The following is a 23653-nucleotide window of genomic DNA, read 5'->3' as shown; positions in this document are numbered from 1 at the left end:
CATTGACTAATGAAGGCAAGCATGCCAAATGTCCTCTTCACCACCCTGTCTATTTGGGACTCCACTTTCAAGGAACTACGGGTCTGCATCTCTAGGTCTCTTTGTTCAGGAACAGCGCCTATGGTCCTACTACTAACTGTGTATCTCCTGTTCTGGTTTTCCTTAACAAAATGCAACACCTCACATTTATGTAAACTCCATCTGTCACCCCTGGCCCATTGGCCTATCTGATCAAGGTCCTGTTGTACACTGAGATGACTTTCTTCACTGTTCACTACACCACTAATTTTGGTGTCATCTGCAAATTTACTAACCATACCTCCGATATTCAAATTTAAGTCATTTATATGATGACGAAAAGCAGTTGATCCAGCACCAAACCTTGCAGCAAACTGCTGGTCACAGGTCTCCAATTTGAAAAGCAATCCTCTACCATCATAATAATAAAATGTGAGGCTGGATGAACACAGCAGGCCAAGCAGCATCTCAGGAGCACATTGTGCTCCTGAGATGCTGCTTGGCCTGCTGTGTTCATCCAGCCTCACATTTTATTATCTTGGAATCTCCAGCATCTGCAGTTCCCATTATCTCCTCTACCATCATCCTGTGTTTCCTTCCTTCAAGCCAATTTTTTATCCAACTGGCTAGCTCTCCCTGGATTCCATGTGATCTCATCTTGCTAACTAGTCTACCAAACACTTTGTTCATGTTGACAATGTCTACCACTCTGTATTGATCAGAGATAGTGGGAACTGCAGATGCTGGAGAATCCAAGATAACAAAGTGTGGGGCTGGATAAACACAGCAAGCCAAACATGTGCTCCTAAGACGCTGCTTGGCCTGCTGTGTTCATCCAGCCCCACACTTTGTTACTCTGTATTGATCAATCTCCTTTGTCACCTCTTCAAAAAACTTTATCAAGTCAGTGAGACACGAGTTCCCGTACTCAAAGCTGTGCTGACTATCCCTAATCAGTCCTCTCCTTTCCAAATGCATGTAAATCCTGTCCCTCAGAATTCTCTTTAACAACCTAGCTACCACTGAGGTTAAGCTCTCGGGTCCAAAGTTCCCTGGCTTTTCCTTAGCACCATTCTTAAACAATGGCACCATATTAGCCAGCCTCCAGTCTTCCAACATTTTACCTATGGCTGTCAATGATAAAGGTATCTCAGCAAGGGGCCTAGATTCCTACAAAGTTCTGGGATACACCTGATCAGGTCCTGGGGATTTATCCGCCTTTACGCATTTCAAGACCTCCTCTTCTGTAATATGGACACTTTTCAAGACATCACTATTTATTTCCCCAAGTTCCCTAGTTTCCATGTCCTTCTCCACAGTAAATACTAACACAAAGTATTTGTTTAGCATCTCATCCATCTCCTACAGTTCCGAACATAGATGGCCTTGTTGATCAATAAATAAGCTTATTCTCTCCCTAATTACTCTTTTGCTCAAATATATTTGTAGAATTGCTCTGGATTTTCCTATTTGTCAAAGCTATCTCATGTCCCCTTTTCGCCCTCCTGATTTCCCTCTTAAGTATAAGCTACTCCCCTTATACTCTTCAAGGGATTCACTCAAGCCCAGCTGTTTATACCTGATACACACCACCTTTAATTATTTTTTGTTCATTCATGGGATGTGGGCAGCAATGGCTAGGCCAGCATTTATTGTCCATCCCTAATTGTCCAGAGGCAGTTGACAATCAGTCACATTGCTCTGGATGTGGAGTCACATATAGGCCAGACAGGTAAGGATAGCAGTTTCCTTCCATAAAGGACATCAGTGAACCAGATGGGTTGTTACAAAAATCAGCAATGGATTCATGGTCATCATCGGACTCTTAATTCTGGATTTTTTCTTTGTTTGATAAGAGGCTCAATTTTTCCAGTCATCCAGCATCCCTTACACAAATCAGCCTTGCCCTTCGCACTATCAGGAACATAAAGTCTTTGAACTCACGTAATGGCATTTTAAAAGATCTCATTTCCAACTAGCCCTTTATTTGCAATCAGACTCTCCCAATCAATTTTTGGAAGTTCCTGCGTTATACCATCAAAATTGACATTACTTCAACTTAGAAATTTAACTTTTAGATCAGGTCTGTTCCTATCCCAAAACTATTTTCAAACTAATAGAATTATGATGGGTGGGTTTCTTCAGGTGCTCCAGTTTACCCCTCCCCACAGTGGAAAGATGTGCAGGTAGGTGGACTGGCCATGTTAAATTGCCCATAGTGTCCAGGGATGTGTAGGCTAGGTGGATTAGCCATGAGAAATGCAAGGTTACAGAGATGTGATGGGGTAGGTTTGGATGGGAAGCTTTTTGGAGAATTGGTGTGGACTCAATGTGCTAAATGTCCTGCTTCCACACTGTATGGATCCAAGATTACCTGCTCCAAAGTGCATCCCCACTGAAACCTCAGTCATTTGCCCTGCCTTATTTCTGATCAGAAACTTTGCTCCTTTTCTGGTAGGTACACATATTGAATAAGAAAATTTTCTTCTACACACTTAACAAATTCCGCTTGCTCCAAGCCCTTAATACGTTGGCAGACCCAGTCTATGTTTGCAAAGTTAAAATCCCCTACCATTACAACTCTATCATTCTTACAGATATCTGTGATCTCCTTGCAAGTTTACTTCTCAATTTCCCACTGACTTTGTGTGAATGTGTGTGTGTGTGTCGGGGGTGGGGTGGGGAGGTAGGGATGGTGGGGGGGTGGTGTCTACAATACAAAGCCAATAAGGTGATCAACGCTTTCTCATTTCTCAGTTACCCCCAGATACCTTCACTGGACATTCTCCCACGAATATCCGTCCTAGGTACAACTGTAATCTTATTCTTAACCAAAAACGCCACTCCCCCTCCTCATTTGTCATCTCCTTCTTTCCTTCTTACAGCATCTATACTCCAGAACATAAAGCTGCCAGTCTTGCCCCTCCCTCATCCACATTCCTGTAATAGCTATGATATCACAGTCCCACGTTCCCAACTATACTGTCAGTTCATGGGTCCTTACTTGTCAGGCATCTTGCATTGAAATAAATGCAGTTTATCGCTTACATCAATCTCTGCATTGCTCCTACCTTGACTAATTACACTGCCCCCCCCCGCACCTATCATTTTAAAGTCTCCCGTACAGCACAAGTAAATCTCCCCAACAGCACTGGTCCCCTTCTAATTCAAATCAACCCGTCTTTCTTACACAGGTTACCTCTATCCCAGATGAGATCCAATGGTCCAAAAATGTTAATCCTTGCTTCTTACACCAGCTCCTTAGCCACGCATTTATCTGCCCTATCTTTCTATTCCTGCTCTCACTAGCACATAGCAGCAGGAGTAATCGAGATATTACAACTCTTGAGGACTTACTGTTTAAACTGCTGCCTTATCTCCTATTTTCTCTTTGCAGAACCTCGTCCATTTCTCTGCCTATGTCATTAGTACTAATGTGTAATACGACATTCCGCTGGCCACACTCCCCTTTCAGAATATTTTACACCCATTCCAAGACACCCTTGACCCTGACATCAGGGAGGCAACACACCATTCTGATGTCTCGCTGGCAGTGCAGAAATGCCTGTCTGTGCCCCTAAATAGAGAATCCCCTATTATAATCTATTTCTTGGATACTGAGAAACCCCTCACTACAGTAGAGCCAATTACAATACCAGAAACCTGGCTTTTAGTGCTATATTCCCCTGAGAGGCCATCATCCGCTAGAGCATTCATAACAGCATACTTGTTTGAGATGGGGACAGCTACAGGAGACTCCTGCATTACCTGCCTACCTCTCCTATCCATCCTAGTGGTAACCCAGATGACCTGACTGTATCTGCAGCTCTCTACCTACCTGAAACTGCCATTCATCATACTCTCTGACTCTTGTAAATTCCTCATTGCCTCTTAACTACCACTCCAATTGATTCATACCATCCAATATGGTTCGCAAGTAAATGCACTTCCTGCAGACATAGTGTCTCGGAATACTGAAATGCTCCCTGATCTCCCACATCCTGCAGGAAGAGCAATTCACTCTTCTAAAAGCCATCTCTGCCCCTTTAACAATCTACAGACCCAAGATATACCTAAAAACAAAAACAACATACTTTGCTCAAAAACTCAGCATGAACACATTCTTGCTATCCAAAATACAGCTCTGGGAATAACACCATTTTTATAAATCAAGAGACAGATCTCATTAAATGTAGCAAATAAACCCTCAAGCTACTTACTATTATAGATTTGCAAAAATAAGATTAAGATTTATAAGTTCTATAAGTCTTAAAATCGAGCATTTAGCCGATCAGTGTCTGAAATCATTGTTAATCTCTCACAGCTGCTATGTGCAATTCTGATAATAGCCTCCCAAAGTCAGCTTCAGGAATTACATTATTAGCCATTCCTGGGGAGATAACAACCTCTGGGGACAGCATGGTGGCTCAGTGGTTAGCACTGCAGCCTCACATCACTAGGGACCCGGGTTCGATTCCAGCCTTGGGCAATTACCTGTGTGGAGTTTGTACATTCTCCCTGTGTCTGTGTGGGTTTCCTCCCACAGACCAAAGATGCGCAGGCTAGGTGGATTGGCCATGCTAATTTTCCCATAGTGTTCAGGGGTGTGTGGGTTATAAGGGGATGAGTCTGGGTGGGATGCTGCAAGGGACAGTGTGGACTTGTTGGGCCAAAGGGCCTGTTTCCACACTGGAGAGAATCTAATCTAATACCTAGTGGTATTATCACTGAACTCTTAATCTGGAGATAATGGGAACTGCAGATGCTGGAGAATCCAAGATAACAAAGTGTGGAGCTGGATGAACACAGCAGGCCAAGCAGCATCTCAGGAGCACAAAAGCTGATGTTTCGTGCCTAGACCCTTCATCAGAGAGACTCTCTGATGAAGGGTCTAGGCCTGAAACTTCAGCTTTTGTGCTCCTGAGATGCTGCTTGGCCTGCTGTGTTCATCCAGCTCCACACTTTGTTATCTTAATCTGGAGATCCAGGTTTGAATTACATTAAAATTACATTAGATGGTGGAATTTGAATTCAATAATAACAATCTGAAATTAAGAGTCTAATAATAACCATGAATCATTTGCCAATTGTCAGAATCTGGTTCACTCATACCCTTTAGGGAAGGAGACTACCATCCTTACCTGGTCTGGCCGACATGTGCCTCCGGATGAGGTTTACTCTCCATTGACCTTATCCAAAAAATGAATTAAAAATAAAAACCGAAAGAACTGCAGATGCTTGAATCAGGAACAAAAACAAAGTTGCTGGAAAAGCTCAGCAGGCCTGATGACATCAACATAGTGGGTTGAATTATAAATAATGACGGGATAGAGTACAGGAAAAGAAGTGGAGAGTTTAGTTTGAATTAAAAAGCTTGTTGATCATTTTTTAAAACAACTGTCTTGTTGAAAAGCTCAATAAGTCCATAAGTAATCTGGAGCTATAATCAATTGGCATGCGACCTAGTACTTGTGTGGAGCAAATGTTGCTGGTTACTTGAATGTATTTGAATATGAACTGCTTTGTTATCTGAGGAGTCGTGGCTGATGCTGAACATTCTAAAATCATCAGCGAAAATCCCAACTTCTGACCTTATCATAGACAGAAGGTAATTTCACTAGATTGTTATCTCCTCAAGAATGGCTGATAATGTAATTCCTGAAGCTGACTTTGGGAGGCTATTATCAGAATTGCACACTGCAGCTGTGAGAGATTAGCAATGATTTCAGAAGGGGAGGCAATGGCCAAGTGGTATTATCACTGGACTGTTATCCCAGAGACCCAGATAATGTTCTGGGGACAATGGCAGATGGCAGAATTTGAATTCAATAAATATCTGGAATTACAAGTCTAATGATGACTTGAATTCATTGTCGATTGTTGGAAAAACCCATCTGGTTCACTAATGTTCTATAGGGAAGGAAACTGCCTACATGTGATTCCAGACCCAGAGCAAAGTGTTTGACTCTTAACTGCCCTCCGGGCAATTCGGGATGGGCAATAAATGCTGCCTAGCCAGTGATGTCCTTCTCCTGTGAATGAATAAAAAACAAATGAAGCAGTTGAAGATGGTTGGGTTCAGGATGCTATCTGAGGAACTCTTGCAAAGATGACCTGGAACTGAGATGACTGACTTCCAACAACCACAAACCGTCTTCCTTTGTGCTAGGTATGATTCCACCCAGTAGAGAGATGTTTCTCCTGATTCCCATTGACTCCAGTCCAGCCAGGGCTCCTAGATATGATGCTTGGTCAAATGCTGGCAGTCTTGATATCTTATATCAAGGGTAGTCACTTTCATCTCAATATCACCCTGCCTCATAGACCAGCTGGCTAACACAGTTCCCAGGTCTCCTTTCCCAGGGAAAGCCTCAGAAGTGGAAATGTATCAGGGAGGCATCCTAATGAGGTTCTCCCATATTTTCCCATGCCCAATGACTGCATCAGGCAACCTATGCATTTGTGAGTCTAGTGTTCTGATCAATTATATCTCAAAATAGCTTTCCTTACGCAGCTACGAAATTGAATTAAGCAATTAAGTTGAGGAATTAGATAGTGGCTTAATTTGTGTGTAATTACAGTGACTTGCTGGCCCCAAATACTTGACTGTGGGAAATAAACGTGGATTTGGAAAAACACAGCAGGTCAGACAGCATCTGAAGAGCAGGAAAGTCAACAAACCCTTTGTCAGAATTGGGGAGTGGGAGGGAAGCTCAGAAATATATTAAGAGAGGGGTTTGGGGCTGGGGGAGGGTAGGTGAGACGGACATAGGTGGGTTGCAGGTCGGGGTTATCGTGGTTGATCAGTGGGAGGGGTGGAGTGGATAGGTGAGTCAGAAGACGGACAGATTGGGGGAGCGAAAGATTTTGAAGCTGGTGAAGTCAACATTCAGGCCATTAGGCTGTAAGCTCCCAAGGCGAAATATGAGGTATCAAGGTGTAAAGCTAGATAAACACAGCAGGCCAAGCAGCATCGGAGGAGCAGGAAAGCTGACGTTTTGGGCCTAGACCCTGAAGAAGGGTCCAGGCCCGAAACATCAGCTTTCCTGCTCCTCTGATGCTGCTTGGCCTACTGCGTTCATCAAGCTCTACACCTTGTTATTTCAGATTCTCCATCATCTGCAGTTCTTACAGTCACCAAAATACGAGGTGCTGTTCTTCCAGTTTACCTCTCACAAACACACAGTCTGTCAAGCATGCACACACTCTCTCTCTCTCTCTCTCTCTCTATCTCTATCTCTCTCTCTCTCTCCCTCACTCACACACACACATTTTTGAGGCAACTTGGGAAAGATTTAAAGAAGGCACAATGGGCGAATTTTTTGCAAAGAGGGTGGTTCAAGTGTGGAATGAATTTCCTGAGGAAGTGGTGGATGTGGGTCCAATTACAATATTTAAAAGACTTTTGAATAAGTGTACAAATAGGAAAGGTTGGAAGAGATATTGGACAGGAACAGGCATGTGGGACTAGTTTAGTCTGGGTTTAGGTTTGGCATGGACTGGTTGGACCGAATAGTCTGTTTCCATGCTGTGTGACACTATGATCACTTCAGGTGACCTCCCACCCTCAGCCTCCAACCTCATTGCTCCCCAACCCTGCACTGCCCGCTTCTATCTCCTACCCAAAATCCACAAACCCGACTGCCCTGGTCGACCCATTGTCTCCGCCTGCTCCTGCCCCACTGAACTTACCTCCAACTATCTGGACTCCATTTTCTCCCTTTTGGTCCAGCAACTCCCTATCTATGTCCGTGACACCACCCACGCTCTCCACCTCCTCCAGAACTTCCAATTCCCCGGTCCCCAACACCTCATCTAGACGTCCAGTCCCTATATACCTGCATTCCCCATGCAGGTGCCCTAAAGGTCCTCCGTTTCTTCCTGTCCCACAGGCCCGACCAGACCCCTCCACTGACTGATCCTCATCCACTTAGCCGAACTCATTCTCACCCTCAACAACTTCTCTTTCAATTCCTTCCACTTCCTACAGACAAAGGGGGTGGCCATGGGTACCCGCATGGACCCAAGCTATGCCTGCCTCTTTGTAGGTTATGTGGAACAATCTCTCTTCCGCACCTACACTGGCCCTAAACCCCACCTCTTCCTCCATTAGATTGATGGTTGCATCAGTGCCGCCTTGTGTTCCCAAGAGAAGCTCAAACAGTTCATCCACTTCACCAACACCTTCCATCCCAAACTTAGGTTCATCTGGACCATCTCGGATACCTGTCTCTCCTTCCTGGACGTCTCTGTCTCCATCTCTGGCAACCACCTAGAAACCAATATCCATTTCAAGCCCACCAACTCCCACAGCTACCTAGAATACACCTGCCACCCACCTTCCTGCAAAAATGCCATCCCCTATTCACAATTCCTTTGATTCCGCTGCATCTGCTCCCAGGATGACACATTCCAGTCCTGTGCATCTTATATGTCCTCGTTTTTCAAGGACCACAACTACCTCCCCTCAGTGGTCAAGAACGCCCTCCACCGTGTCTCCTGCATTTCCTGCAACTCATCCCTCACACACCCTCCCTGCAATAACAACCAAAACAGAATCCCCCTCATCCTCACATACCATCCCATCAACCTCCGGATGCAACGCATCATCCTCCGACACTTCCACCATCTGCAATCTGACTCCACCACCAAAGACATTTTTACCTCCCCATCCTTGTCTGTTTTTCGCAGGTAGCACCCTCTCTGTGACTCCCTTGTCCACTCCACACTCCCCACCAACTCCATCACACCTGGCACTTTTCCCTGCAACCGCAGGAAGTGCTACACCTGCCCCTATAACTCCCCCCTCACCCCCATCCCAGGGCCCAAGAAGACTTTCCACAACAAGCAGATATTCACCTGCACATTTGCCAATGTGGTATACTGCATCCATTGTTCCCATTGTTGTCTCCTCTACATCGGGCAAACCAAGCAGAGGCTTGGGTAACAAAGTGTGAAGCTGGATGAACACAGCAGGCCAAGCAGCATCTAGGAGCACAAAAGCTGATGTTTCGGGGCTAGACCCTTCATCAACCGCTTTGCGGAACACCTACACTCAGTTCGCGTTAAACAACTGCACCTCCCAGTCGCGAGCCATTTCAACACCCCCTCCCATTCCTCAGACGACATGTCCATCCTGGGCCTCCTGCAGTGCCACAATGATGCCACCCGAAGACTGCGAGGACAGCAACTCATATTCTGCTTGGGAACCCTGCAGCCCAATGGTATCAATGCGGACCTCACAAGCTTCAAAATCTCCCCTTCCCCTACCGCATCCTAAAAGGAGCCCAGCTAGTCCCCACGTCCCTAACCTGTCCTTCCTCCCACCTATCCCCTCCTCCCACCTCAAGCCCCACCCCATCTCCTACCTACTGGCCTCTTCCTCCCCCTTGACTTGTCTGTCTTCCCTAAACTGACCTATCTCCTCCCTGCTTCCCCACCTACACTCACCTTTACTGGCTCCATCCCCGCCTCTTTGACCTGTCTGTCTCCTCTCCACCTATCTTCTCCTTTATCCATCTTCTATCCACCTCCCCCTCCCTATTTATTTCAGAACCCTCTTCACCTCCCCCATTTCTGATGGAGGGTCTAGGTCCAAAATGTCAGCTTTCCTGCTCCTCTGATGCTGCTTGGCCTGCTGTGTTCATCCAGCTCCACACTTTGTTATTTCAGATTCTCCAGCATCTGTAGTTCCTACTATCTACTTTGCAGATACATTCCACTTTGTTCAAAAAACAGACAATTTATAGACAGCCAGTTAATGCGACATTTTATAAATTCCAACTTTAGCAATAAATTCAGTCTGACTCCAAACTAAAGCATGAACAGATTCTAAACAAAACCTCACACCTAACATACATTGTCTGACCTAAAATATCACCTCTTCTTTACACTGATAACCTTTAGTTCTTTCAGGACAATGACTTGAAAGAAATTTGGTGATTTACACATACATATTAATCATTTAAAACCTTCTAACTGATTTAACAGCATCTTAAGTTTGTTTGTTAGGATGAAGTGTTCTAATCTTGGGACTCCGCAGGTATCCTCCTACTTTAGAGACAGTAGTTGCCCCTCCTCTGTCATTAAGCATACCCTCAACCATATCTCCCCCAGTTCTTGCGCTTCTGCCCTCGAAACCTATTCCCCCAACAACAATAAGGATAGAGTCCCTTTAGTCCTCACACACCACTCCACCAACCTCCGAATACAATCATCATCCTCTGACATTTATGGCACTCCAATCAGACCCCACCACTAAAAAGATATTTCCCTCCCCACCCCGACTGTTCTCTCTGCAACTCTCCACATTCCCCACCTAGCCCTCCACCACACCCGGTACCTTTCCCTGCAACCATAGAAGGCACTACATCTATACCTACACCTCTCCTCTCACCTCCATCCAAGGCCCCAAACAATCCCTCCAAATCCAACAGAGATTTACCTGCACTTCATCTAACCTCATCTACTGTATCCATTGCTCCCGATGTGGTCTCCTCTATATCAGAGAGACCAAACACAGACACGGGGACTGGTTTGCAGAGCATCTGTACTCTGCAAGCATCAACCAACCTGACCTTTGAGTTGCCATCCACTTTAGCTCCTCCTCCCACTCCCCTGGTGACACGTCCATCCTTGGCCTTCCCTTCTTGGAGAGAGGCCAAATATAAACTGGAGGAACGATATCTCATATTTCACCTTGGGAGCTTACAGCCTAATGGCTTGATAATTGATTTCACCAGCTTCAAAATCTCTCCTCCCCCAACCGGACCATATTCTGACTCACCTATTCACTGCACCCTTCCCACTGACCAACCACAATAACCCCCTACCTGAACCCACCAATCTCCATCTCACTTACCCTCCCCCCAGCCCCACAACCCTCCTATTTATTTCTGGGCTCCCCTCCCCTATCCCACTCTTGACGAAGGGTTTCAGCCTGAGATGTTGACTTTTCTGGACCTCAGATGCTGTCTGACCTGTTGTGTTTTTTCAGCTCCACATTTATTGACCCTAGCTTCTAGGAGCTGCAGTCCTTTTTGTCTCCAAGTGACTGTGGGAAATGGGTCCACTCATTGCTATGAGGTTACTGTTGGGGTTAGTGAATATCAAGGATAAGGCTGGCTGGTAGAAGCCAGGATTTGGAGCAGGGAAGGTTGCTCAGCACTAAAGGGGCAACCGGAGCCATTTTCTGCTATAATAGAGATAACAAGGTGGAGAGCTGGATGAACACAGCAGGCCAAGCAGCATCAGAGGAGCAGGAAGGCTGACGTTTTGGGCCTAGACCCTCCTTCTGAAGAAGGGTCTTGGCCTGAAACGTCAGCCTTCCTGCTCCTCTGCTGCTGCTTGGCCTGCTGTGTTCATCCAGCTTTACACCTTGTTATCTCAGATTCTCCAGCATGTGCAGTTCCTATTATCTCTGAAGCCATTTTCTGCTGTCCTTTTAAAGATTGGCACCACCTGCACTCAGCTACTGTCCCATTTGACAAAAGAGGCCTGAAAGTTGTATTATATTCACCTCCCTTGTCCATCTCCTTTCTTTTGCTCCCTTGGCAAATGGCCTGTCACTGGTCTCAGGTGGGTGCTGTAAGGGAAAGATATAATCATTACGGCACAGTTTTGGTGAAGATTGACATGTACATGCCATTTGGGCCATTAGAACATTGACTAGCACAGGAACAGAACATGATGCTAACTTAAACCAATCCCTTTTGCCTGCCCTTGGTCCACATCCCTTCATTCCTTACATATTCGTGTGCTTATCCAAAATCCCTGTAAATGTCCCTGTCATATCTGCCTTCATCACCACCAAATGTGGGTGAATACTCCCTAAGAATTCTCTCCAATAGCTTCCCAAACACCAATGTGAGACTTACCAGTCTATAGTTTCCTGGATTATATCTATTTCCCTTCTTGAACATAGGAACATGTTAGCTACCTGCCATTCCTCTCCAGTGATTAGCGAAGGTACAAAGATCTTGGTCAAGGCCCCAGCAATCTCTTCTCTTGCCTCTCTCAGTAACCTGGGGTACATACCATTGGGCATTACGGACTTATCCACCTTAACGCTCTTCAAGAGACCCAACACCACTTTTCTTCATCTCAAAATGCCCCAGCATATTAGTATGCTCCACACTAATCTCACTATACTCTGTATCCTTCTACTGGGTCAATACTGACACAGAGTACCCATTAAAGATCTCATTAACATCCTCTGCCTCCAAGCACATGTTATCTCCTTTATCCTTAACCAGTCCGACCTTCTCCCTAGTTTTTAACATATCTATAGAATGCCTTGGGATTTTCTCTAACCTTAGTTGCCAAGTTCATTTCACGGCATTTTCTTGCTCTCCTAATTCCCTGCTTAAGTTAGAACATAGATCAGTACAGCACAGTGCAGGCCCTTCAGCCCAAGATGTTGTGCCGACCTATTATCCTACTAAGATCAATCTACCCTGTGTACCCTACATTTTACTATCCTCCATGTGCCAATCCAAGAGTCACTTAAAAGTATCTAATGTATCTGACTCCACTCCCACTGACAGCAGCGCATTCCACAGACCCACCACTCTCTGTGTCAAGGAACTGCCTCTGACATCTCCCCTATACCTTCCCCAATCACCTTAAAATTATGCCCCCGTCATTTCCACCCTGGGAAAAAGTCTCTGATTAGCCACTCTATCTATGCCTCTCATCATTTTGTACACCTCTATCAAGTCACCTCTCATCCTTTTTGCTCAGATGAAGAAGGGTCCCAATCTGAAATGTCTGCTTTCCTGCTCCTCTGATGCTGCCTGACCTGCTGCGTTCCTCCTGCTCCACGCAATGCTTCTGTGTTAACATTTTCATTCGAATTCCTCAGTAACCTTGCACCTGCCCCATCTCTGTAACATCTGAAAGCCTCAAACCTTTCAAGGCATCCACATTCATCTATGTCTGGCCTTTTGGGTATCCCCAATTACAATTCCTGCAACACTGATGGCTATGCCCTCAGTTGCCCAGACTGTCAGCGCTGAAATTCCCTCTGTAAATCTCTCCACCTCTTTACTGAATTTTCCTCCTTTAACATGCTCCTCAACATCCTCCTTTTCGAACAGCGTTTAACCTGTAGTTTCTGTAAGATCACGCACGAGTGAAGTAACTTGAGAAGTTTCATTGCATCAACGGTGTTATATAAATGCAAACTGATGTTAATTTGTAATTCATGGTGAGGCACCTGATCTGTAAAATGATACCAGGGTGTAGCTACGGGATGAAAGGTATCAGCTGCAGGTGAATAATTCACTGAATATTGAGCTGGGTTACTCCGAAACGTAATCACCCATTGTGTAAATGTTCACAGCTCAAGGGAAGGCAGAGTGTATTAAAAACCCAAAGAACTGCAGATGCTGTAAATCAGAAACAAAAACAGAAATCAGAGTTAATGTTTCGGGTTGTGTGACCCTTCCTCAGTTGTGCATCTGCAGTTCTTTCGATTTTTAATAGGCTCCACCTTCCCTTGAGCTGTGAACATTATCACAATGGGTGATTACCTTTCGGTATATCCCAGCTCAATGTGCAATGAATTATTCACAGAAATGAAGATGTCACTGGAACCAAAAAGTTAACTCTGATTTCTCTTCACAGATGCCGCCAGACCTGTTCAGCTTTTCCAGTAACTTCTGTTTTTGTTTCAAAGGCAGTTTACAATAGGTGTCATACCAAATTCAAAGCATGGGAACAGTGTGTCATAATTTGGGAATGTTTTTCTTAGAGGGGTGGCCCTACATTACAAATAAATCGTAACACTTAACTATTGACACGGTTTACCATGCAGGAGGTGGATTGTCCAGAACTCATTCATCATCAAATTATAGGATTCTAAACAAATCCTTCATGATTCTGTCGGGTCTCTGAAAGAGCTGTTCACTTATACACTTAAAGGTAAGATCCTGGGGAGTGTTGCTGAACAAAGAGACCTTGGAGTGCAGGTTTATGGTTAATTGAACGTGGAATCACAGGTAGAAAGGATAGTGAAGAAAGTGTTTGCTATGCTTGCCTTTATTGGTTAGTGCATCGAGTATTGGAGTTAGGAGGTAATGTTGCTGCAGTTGTGCAGGACACTGGTTAGGCCACTTTTGGAGTACTGCATGCAATTCTGTTCTTCTTCACTAAAGAAAGGATGTTATGAAATCAGAAACGGTTCAGAAAATATTTATGAGGATGTTGCCAAGGTTGGAGTGTTTGAGCTATATGGAGAGGTTGAATAGTCTGGACCATCAGAAGCTGAGGAGTGATCTTACAAAAGTTTGTAAAATCATGAGGTTCAAGGATAGGGTAAATAAACAAGGTCTGTTCCACAAGGTTGAGAGTCCAAAGCCAGAGGGCATAGGTTTAAGGTGAGAGGAAAAAGATATAAAAGGGACCTAAGAGGCAACTTTTTCACACAGAGGGTGGTGCATGTATGGAATTAACTGCTAGAGGAAGTGGTGGAGGCTGGTATGACTACTACATTTAAAAGGCATCTGGATGTGTATATGAATAGGAAGAGTTTAGAGGAATATGGGTCAAATGCTGGCAAATGAGACTAGATTTATAAAGGATATCTGATTGGACTGAAGGGTCTGTTTCAGTGCTGCATATGTCTATGACTCTAAGACTCTAACTAATCCCACTCTCTACCTTTTCCCCTACCTTTCGATTACTGAAGCAGTTCCCTGTTTGGAATTTATTCTTGTAGCTGCTTCCACTCCCCTTTCAGGCAGCCCATTTTAGATTACAACAACTTGCTATGATAAAAAAATTCAGCTCTTTGTCATTCTTTTGTCTTCAAGCTGTGTCCTCTAGATGGTTACCAACTCTTCTGTGCTTCTATTCCCTGCTAACCCACCACTGTCTACATCCTGGGGGGGTCACTGTTTATCAGAAACTGAACCGGAATTGTAACATAAATATAGTGGTTTTAACAGCAGGTCATAGCTAGGTATACTGCAATATTCACCTGTTGATGCCCCAAAGCCTGTCCACCATCTCCAAAGCGTAAGTCAGGAGTGTGCTGGAATACTCTCCATGGGCTTGGATGAATGCAGCTCCAACAGCACTCAAGAAGCTTGAGACCATCTGGTTGTGAGGAGGACATGAAGCACAGTAAAGGGATATAGACTGGTTAAGTGATTGGACAGAGATCTAGCAAATGGAGTACAATTCGGAAAAATGTGAAATTGTCCATTTTGGCAGAAACTATATTTTTTTAAAAATTATCTAAATGGTAAGAGACCTTAGACCTTATGAAATAGGAACTGGAGTAGAATGTTTGGTCCTTCATCCCTGCTCTGCCATTGAATAGGACTGTGGCTGATCCAATGTTCCTCATATCCACTTTACTGCCTTTATTCCAACTAATTCCCCAGCAAATCAAGAATCTATTTCAACCTTAAATAATAAACAAGGACTCTGCCCCCATAGCTGTCTATGGTGAGTTCCAAAGATTCTCAATCCTCTGAGAGAAGAAATTCATCCTTGTCTCAGCCTTATTGCAATATACCCTTCCTTAGATAAGGAGACTAACTCCAGATGAGGACTCACCAAGGCTCTGTACAACAGTATCAAGACCTACATAGTCCTTCATCATCTGATGAAGGGTCTGGGCCCGAAACGTCAGCTTTTGTGCTCCTAAGATGCTGCTTGGCCTGCTGCGTTCATCCAGCTCCACACTTTGCTATCTCGGATTCTCCAGCATCTGCAGTTCCCATTATCTCTCTAGTCCTGTACTCAAATCCCTTTGCAAATATACTGTTGGTCTTCCTAAATTATTGCTGTATGTACTTGTTAGCTTTTAGTTGTTTGTGAACAAGGACATCCTTTGGACACCATAACTTCTGAAACTTCTTCTTCTGAGCACAGTGGTGGCCAAGTAAGGGGTTGTCTCAATGCTGGAATATTGTGGTGTGGTTCTGGCTGCCAGCCATGAGGTGACCTGACCTGGTGATCACACAGCTTGCAATAACATCTTGTTCTATAATTCAGCTGAGGTTCAAGGGACTAATTGGTTTCCTTCTGTTCCCATCACTTGCTTAGATGGGTGCAGCTGCAGCAACAATCAAGAAGCTTGTCCCTATCCACGACAAAGCAGCCCACTTGATCAGCAGCCTAACTACATTCATTTCTTCATGATTGACACTCAGTAGAGGCAGTGTGTACCATCTACAAGATGCACTGCAGTAACTAACACTTACTTCTTATGTCTCTGGCTTGCTTTGCTGTGCAGTTAAGAGGAGAATATATGTCTCTTCTAAGATAGCAATATCCTTTTAGAAGTCCTAAGGTGAATGAAGCCACATTTCCAGTGATGGTTTTAGATTCAATTTTCAATTGTTTTCACTCAGCCTCAACTTTAGAAACAGGGCAAATTGATGGCACAATTCAGACATAGAACTTTACAGCATGGAAAGAGGCCCATTGTGTCCATGCCAATCATCAAATATATATCTACTCTGGTGCTACTTTACAGCATTTGGCCTGTACCTTGCATGCTATGGTGTTTCAAGTGTTCATCTAAATGCTTAAAAAAGGTTATGAGTATTCTCACCTATACTACCCTTTCAGGTAGTTGTTCCAGATATCCATCACCCCCTTGGGGTGAAAAAATGTTCCTTCAATCCCCTCTAAGCCTCTTGCCTCTTACCTTAGATCAATGACCCCTGGCATTTGACTCTTATACTAAGGAGAAGAGTTTTTTCCTATCAACATTATCTATGTCCCTCCCATCAGGTCCCCCCTCAGCCTTCTCTGGTCTAAGGAAAACAAATCCAGTCCATCTAGTTATAGCTGTAACAATCCAGCTCAAACAATATCCTGGTGAAGCCATTTTAAAGAAATGATCCTGTCTGACCTCATTCTCTGTGTCTTCATCTGCAGTCAAGTTCCATGTCAAATTTCAGACCCTCACTAACTCACTGGGTCTAAAACTTTCCTGGTTCACTTTAAAGTGAAAAACAATGTTTGTAGATTGATACAGCAAAGTTCATAAACTCAAGCTGTCCCAAAGCACTTTGCAGTCAATAATATATTTTTAAATATAATAAACACATGATCATTTATTATAAAAGCTACAAAAGCAGATTGGAAATTTAGAATTCTGCAGCAAGTAACTCACCTCCTGCCCCCAAAGCCTTTCCATCATCTACAGGAGACAAGTCAGGTGTGATGATACACTGTCCACTTGTCTGAATGGGTGTAGGGGGTGTGGCACTGCTGCTCTGCCAGAAACTTCGTCACAGCAACAGACTCCCTGGAAGACTGGGGAAATGCTTCAGAGATGGCCTCAAATCATCCCTGAAGAGGTCAAATATCCCTGCTGACTCATTCTGTTCATTCACACAAAATGGAGAAGATTCTTTCAAGAAACATAGAAAATAGTAATGGGAGTAAGCAAGTCATTTACCCCTTGAATCTGCTGTGCCATTCAAGATGATCATGGCTGATCATCCAACTCAGTACCCTGTTCCTGGTTTGTTCCCATACATCTTGATCCATTCAGACCTAAGAAAGACATTTAATTCCTACTTGAAAACATCCAATGTTTCATTGTCAAACACTTTCTGCTGCAAAGAATTCCAGAGGCTCACCATTCTCTGGGGTGAAGGAATTTCTCATCATTTCAGTCCTAAATTGCTTAACCCATATCCTTAAATTGTGACAGAGATCCCTACCTCCCCACCTACACTCACCTTTACTGGCTCCATCCCCGCTTCTTTAACTTGTCTGTGTCCTCTCCACCTATCTTCTCCCCATCTTCAATCCGCCTTCCCCTCTCTCCCTATTTATTTCAGAACCTTCTTCCCCTCCCCCATTTCTGATGAAGGGTCTAGGCCCGAAACGTCAGCTTTCCTGCTCCTAAGATGCTGCTTGGCCTGCTGTGTTCATCCAGCTCCACACCTTGTTTTCTCCATAAATTATGACCTCTGGCTCTGGATTCCCTTGTTATCAGGAACATCCTTTTTGCATTTATTGTGACTAGTCCTGTTAGAATTTTACAGGTTTCTATGAGAATCCCCCCTCATTCTTCCCAACGCCAACATTTAAAGCCCTAACTGATCGGTCTCTCTTCATACATCATTCTTCAGCCCTGCTATTGTAGGAATTAGTCGGGTGAATTTTGTTGCACTCCCTCCACAAAACCGAGGCCAAAACTGCACGTAGTACTTGAGATGAAGTCTCATTAAAGTCCTGTACAATTGCAGCAAGACATCCCTGACCCTCTTATTATGAAGGCCAACATACCATTTGCCTTCTTCACCACCTGTTGTACTTGCATGCTTACTTTCAGTGACTAGTGTAAAAGGACGCCTCAGTTTTGTTGCACCTTCCCCTTTTCCAATCTATCACCATTCGGATAATAATCTGCCTGTTTTTGCTGTCAAAGTTTATAGCCTCACATTCATCCACAATATACTTCTCTGCCATGCAGTTGCCCACTCACCCAGCTTGTCCAAATCACAGTGAAGCATCTCTGCATTCTCCTCATAGCTCACCCTCCCAGCCAGCTTTGTGTCATTGCAAACTTGGTGATATTGCTTTTGGTTCCCCCATCTAAATTATTTATATTGTGAAAAGCTGAAGTCCAAGCACTGATCCCTGTGGTACCCCACTAGTCACTCGACAAAAGATCCATTTATTCCTAGTTTCCTGTCTGCCAACCGGTTCTCGATCCATATCAATACACTACCCCCAATCCCATGCTAAATACATTGAGAGACTATTTTGGGAACATGTGGAGGCAAAGTTGAGGCACTGGAGGGAGTACTCAAACTTTAAAACAACACTTCTTTCCAACTCTTAAAGCACCTTCCAATGTGACCAAGTCTTCAGATCCTACATTGAACATGTCTAAAAACCCATTGAGTCAGACTAAGCAAATTATCTTGTAGAATTTCTGCCTAAGCAGAAACTGATATTGATGTAGTAGCTTTAACATCTAAAAAATATTCCAATGTGTCTCACAGAGAAGGTAACTGTACAAAAACGATAAACCACACACGAATTTGACACTCAGCCAAATGCCACTGATATATTCGGACAGGGTAACCAAAAGTCTGAGTCAAAAAGGTAGTTTCCAGAAAAATTGAAAGAAAGGCATAAAAGAGAAATCAACATGGTAAGAAAAAATAACTGGGATGAAAGAACAAGTTGTGAACTCAAGCATTGCACAAACTGGCTAGGGTTGGCAAGGTTCTGCCTTTTTGCAGCAGAGAGTGGCGGGAGCTGGGCGGAAGTGGGGTCGCAGTACAGAGGCAGTCGGGAAGCTTGGTGAGTGCTATTTAAGTACTTACCTCGAAGCCAGGGGTCCTTTTTGCAGCAGAGAGTGGCAGGAAGAGTGGGAGCAGAGAGCGGAAGGAGTGGAGCTTACTGGGAAGGTGAGTGATTGTTTTTAAATGGGTGCATTCTCTTTTTCTCTTTTTTTGTTTCTCTTCCTAGCTTAATACTGTGTGAGCTTTCAGATTAGCTGGGTATGGATGTTAGGACAGTTACATGTTCCTCCTGCAGAATGTGGCAGGTGAGAGACATGACACATGTCTCCACTGGCCACATCTGCGGGAAGTGCACCCAACTCCAGCTGCTTGAAAACCGAGTTAGGGAACTGGAGCTGGAGCTGGATGGACTGCGGATCATCCAGGAGGCTAAAGGGGAAATTGAGAGGATACACAGGGAGGTGGTCGCTCCTCAAGCGCAGGATAAGGACAGCTGGGTTACAGTCAGGGGGCAGAAAGGGAACCGACAGACAGAGCAGGGATCCTCTATGGCCGTTCCCCTCAGCAATAAATATACCGCTTTGGATACTGCTGGTGGGGACGGCCTACCAGGGGAAAGCCATAGTTGTCAGGTCTCTGGCACTGAGCCTGGCACTGTGGCTCAGAAGGAAAGGGGGGAGAACAGAAAAAAGCTAGTGGTAGGGGACTCAATAGTGAGATGGATTGACAGGAGATTTTGTGGTCAGGAACGGGACTCCCAGAAGGTATGTTGCCTCCCAGGTGCCAGGGTCCGGGATGTTGCCGATCGGGTCTACAAGATTCTGAAGGGGGAGGGTGAGCAGCCAGAAATCGTGGTACATATTGGCACCAATGACATAGCCAGGAAAGGGATTGAGGATCTGAAAAGGGACTACAGAGAGCTAGGTTGGAAGCTGAACAGCAGGACAAGTAGTGTAGTGTTCTCAGGTTTGCTACCGGTGCCACGAGATGGTGAGGTGAGGAACAGTCAGCGAGTGCAGCTTAACACGTGGCTGCGCACCTGGCGCAGGAGGGAGGGCTCCAGATACTTAGGCCATTTGGATGCCTTCTGGGGAAGGTGAGACCTGTACATGAAGGACGGGTTGCACCTGAACTGGAGGGGCACAAATGTCCTGGGTGGGAGATTTGCTCGAGTGGTTCAGGAGAGTTTAAACTAGTTTGGCAGGGGGGTGGCAACCAGAGCTACATATCTGAGGGGGGAGGGGGCGTAGTAGCAGATGAGGCAGTGGCAGGATGCAGTGAATCTACCGGGAAGATTTTTCATGTGATGGAACAAAGGGATTGGTTAAAATGTGTCTGCTTCAATGCAAGGAGTGTCAGAAATAAGAGTGACAAACTTAGAGCATGGATCAGTACTTGGGGCGATGATGTTGTGGCCATAACGGAGACGTGGGTTTCACAGGGGCAGGAATGGTTGCTAGATGTTCCAGGGTTTAGAACATTTAAAAAGAACAGAGAGGGGGGAGAAAGAGGACGGGGTGTAGCGTGGCTAATCAGAGAGTGTATCACAGGAAGAGAAATGAAGGTTGCCCAGGAAGGTTTGTCGACTGAGTCAGTATGGGAAGAAGTTAGGAACAGCAAAGGAGCAATGACCTCATTGGGGGTTTTCTACAGACCCCCAAATAGCAGTGGGGAGATCGAAGAACTCATTGGCCGGCAAATTGTTGAAAAGTGCAAACGTAGCGGGGTTGTTGTTATGGGTGACTTCAACTTTCCCAATAGAGATTGGAACCTCCTTAGTGCAGATGGTTTGGATGGAGCCATTTTTGTCAGGTGTGTTCAGGAGGGTTTCCTTACTCAGTATGTGGACAGGCCGACGAGGGGAGATGCCATTTTGGATTTGGTGCTCGGCAATGAGCCGAGACAGGTGTCAGATCTCATGGTGGGAGAACACTTTGGCGTCAGTGACCATAACAGCCTCACATTTACCAAAGCCATGGAGATGGAAAGAAGCAGTTACCAGGGGAAGATATTTAACTGGGGAAAAGGAAACTATGACGCTATCAGGCAGGAGTTGGGAAGTACAGATTGGGAGCAATTGTTCCACAGAAAGGGCACAACAGACATGTGGAGACTGTTTAAGGAGCAGTTGTTGCGAGTGATGCATAAATTTGTTCTTCTGAGACAGGTAGGAAAGGGTAAGATTAAGGAGCCTTGGATGACGGGAACAGAGGTGCTTCTCGTCAAAAAGAAAAAAGCGGCTTACGTAGGGTGGAGGAAGTAAGGGTCTAGCACAGCTTTAGAGAATTACAGGCTTGCTCGGAGAGAACTCAAAAGTGGACTGAGGAGGGTCAGGCGGAGGCATGAAAAAAGCTTGGCAGGAAGGATTTGGGAGAACCTGAAGGCATTTTATTCATGCTGAGGACTAAGAGAATGATCAGGGAGAAGGTAGGGCCGATCAGGGATAGCGTAGGGAACTTGTGCGTGGAGTCTGAGCAGATAGGGGAAGCCCTGAATGAATTTTTTGCTTTGGTTTTCACTAAGAACATAGAACATAGAACATTACAGCACAGTACAGGCCCTTCGGCCCTCGATGTTGTGCCGAACTGTCACACCGATCTCAAGCCCATCTAACCTACACTATTCCATGTACGTCCATATGCTTGTCCAATGACGACTTAAATGTACCTAAAGTTGGTGAATCTACGCCCGTTGCAAGCAAAGCGTTCCATTCCCTTACTACTCTCTGAGTAAAGAAACTAACTCTGACATCTGTCCTATATCTTTCACCCCTCAATTTAAAGCTATGCCCCCTCGAGCTCGCCGTCACCATCCTAGGAAAAAGGCTCTCCCTATCTACCCTATCTAACCCTCTGATTATTTTATATGTTTCAATTAAGTCACCTCTCAACCTTCTTCTCTCTAATGAAAACAGCCTCAAGTCCCTCAGCCTTTCCTTGTAAGACCTTCCCTCCATACCAAGCAACATCCGAGTAAATCTCCTCTGCACCCTTTCCAAAGCTTCCACATCCTTCTTACAATGCGGTGACCAGAACTGTACACAATACTCCAAGTGCGGCCACACCAGAGTTTTGTACAGCTTCACCATAACCTCTTGGTTCCGGAACTCGATCCCTCTCTTAATAAAAGCTAAAACACTGTATGCCTTCTTAACAACCCTGTCAACCTGGGTGGCAACTTTCAAGGATCTGAGTACATGGACACCGAGATCTCTCTGCTCATCTACACTGCTAAGAATCTTATCATTAGCCCAGTACTTTGCCTTCCGGTTACTCCTACCAAAGTGTATCACCTCACACTTGTCTGCATTAAACTCCATTTGCCACCTCTCAGCCCAGCTCTGCAGCTTATCTATGTCTCTCTGCAACCTACAGCATCCTTCATCACTATCCACAACTCCACCGGTCTTAGTGTCGTCTGCAAATTTACTAACCCATCCTTCTACGCCCTCATCCAGGTCATTTATAAAAATGACAAACAGCAGTGGACCCAACACTGACCCTTGCGGTACACCACTAGTAACTGGTCTCCAGGATGAACATTTCCCATCAACTATCACACTCTGTCTTCTTTCAGCAAGCCAATTTCCGATCCAAACTGCTATATCTCCCATAATTCCATTCCTCCACACTTTGTACAATAGCCTACTGTGGGGAACCTTATCGAACGCCTTGCTGAAATCTATATACACCACATCAACCGGTTTACTCTCATCTACCTGTTTGGTCACCTTCTCAAAGAACTCAATAAGGTTTGTGAGGCACGACCTTCCCTTCACAAAACCGTGCTGACTATCCCTAATCAATTTATTCTTTTCTAGATGATTATAAATCCTATCCCTTATAACCTTTTCCAACAATTTACCAACAACTGAGGTAAGGCTCACTGGTCTATAATTACCAGGGTTGTCTCTACTCCCCTTCTTGAACAGGGGAACCACATTTGCTATCCTCCAGTCACCTGGCACTATTCCTATAGACAATGACGAGTTAAAGATCAAGGCCAAAGGCTCAGCAATCTCCTCCCTGGCTTCCCAGAGGATCCGAGGATAAATCCCATCCGGCCCAGGGGACTTATCTATCTTCACCCTCTGTAGGATTTCTAATACCTCTTCCTTGTGAACCTCAATCCCACCTAGTCTAGTAGCCTGTATCTCAGTATTCTCCTCGACAACATTGTCGTTTTCTCGAGTGAATACTGTTGAAAAATATTCATTTAGCGTTTCCCCTATCTCATCTGACTCCACACACAACTTACCACTACTATCCTTGATTGGGCCTAATCGTACTTTCGTCATTCTTTTATTCCTTAAATACCTTAGGAAAGGGACCTTGTTGTAAATGAGAACTTTGAGGAGCAGGGAAACAGGCTTGAACAGATCGAGATTGAGGAAGTTGATGTGCTGG

The 23653-nt window shown here is 44.8% G+C and overlaps 1 protein-coding gene across 3 annotated transcripts in view; it reads left to right on the top strand.

Annotated features, from left to right (window-relative positions):
- Positions 1-23653, top strand: part of vill (villin-like) — a 158400-nt gene that overhangs the window by 8893 nt on the left and 125854 nt on the right. The window contains exon 1 of one of the 3 annotated variants that reach the window (XM_048558290.2): positions 13828-13941. The exons of the other annotated variants lie outside the window; for them this stretch is intronic. The gene's annotated coding sequence lies outside the window, so the exon portion shown is untranslated. Of the gene's footprint in view, positions 1-13827; positions 13942-23653 lie in introns of those variants that run through there. 3 annotated transcript variants of the gene reach the window in all.

Source organism: Stegostoma tigrinum, chromosome 2 (assembly GCF_030684315.1).
Source record: "Stegostoma tigrinum isolate sSteTig4 chromosome 2, sSteTig4.hap1, whole genome shotgun sequence".
Classification (NCBI taxonomy): domain Eukaryota; kingdom Metazoa; phylum Chordata; class Chondrichthyes; order Orectolobiformes; family Stegostomatidae; genus Stegostoma; species Stegostoma tigrinum.
Note: the sequence above shows the minus strand (reverse complement) of the source record. Positions and strands in the feature narration are given on the sequence as shown.